This window comes from Sinocyclocheilus grahami, unplaced genomic scaffold (assembly GCF_001515645.1).
Source record: "Sinocyclocheilus grahami isolate Dianchi unplaced genomic scaffold, SAMN03320097.WGS_v1.1 scaffold126.1, whole genome shotgun sequence".
Lineage (NCBI taxonomy): Eukaryota > Metazoa > Chordata > Actinopteri > Cypriniformes > Cyprinidae > Sinocyclocheilus > Sinocyclocheilus grahami.
The window spans coordinates 5,035,377-5,036,380 of record NW_015505305.1 but is presented as its reverse complement, the minus strand read 5'-3'; positions in this window follow the sequence as shown (position 1 = coordinate 5,036,380).

The window sequence follows — 1,004 nt, the reverse complement described above, 5'->3', positions numbered from 1 at the left end:
ATATATATATATATATATGTGTGTGTGTGTGTAATAAAATAATTTTAGAATTATTCTCTGATACTGCTGATATTAAAAATGCAAATTAAAATAATTGTTTTTATCTTGATTTATAGTATTCATAAGTCATATTTATAATGACTGGGAAGCTGGGCTAGATGCCTCACTTTACACTCCAGTTATTTTATTAATAAAATAAAATAATAGCAATTTCCACCATGTTTCATTAAACCTTGACAAGTACACCATCTGATGTGTTTAGTCACTCTTTACACCAACACATGTGTGTTGACATATTATGCAGAAAAAAAATAGATGTCTCAAAGATCTAAAATGTGCAAAATGTCAACTTGTAACTTCCTTAAATCTCCCTAGCAGGTAAAAACAGCCTCTCGATTGCAGCATGCGCTTTTGATTATGTCCAGGTTATGTAAAAACAACAGTCATTTAGGCCAGGTTGTTTCAAGTGGTACATCAGAAAGCTTCACCCTCATGTCTCATTAAAAGAACTTTGAGATCAGGAATAAATTAGTTCAGCAAATAAACAGTATTGAGATTGTTGCATTTGAATTAAAAATGTGATCTGAAGCAATGTTCGAAGGGATCAGACAAACTAAATGCCGGTGTATGATAAAACTGTGCATTATGTCATGTAAAAAGGCTTTCAACTGCTTATGGGAATAAACTCCTCCAATGACCACCATGACAACACTAGAAATTACTCATGACATGCTCACGATTTTGTATTTTGGGAAGTATGACTCGAGTTCGGTCCCAGTTTCAGGCGGTATGTGAAGCTGGCACCTCTGAATGCCAGCAGGGGTCTTTTGCCCATTCAGATCCTTATGCTAATGAGCAGCTGGTATCTCACTCTCGCCTGTGGCTTTGCATGCTAAAACGCTTACAGGATTCAGCGCTTCCAGTGAAACTCACCCAAAACCACTAAGATACATGACCAGATTGGAAAAGGGAGGTTTTCCTGAAAGTCTCATGTTTGAGCTGTG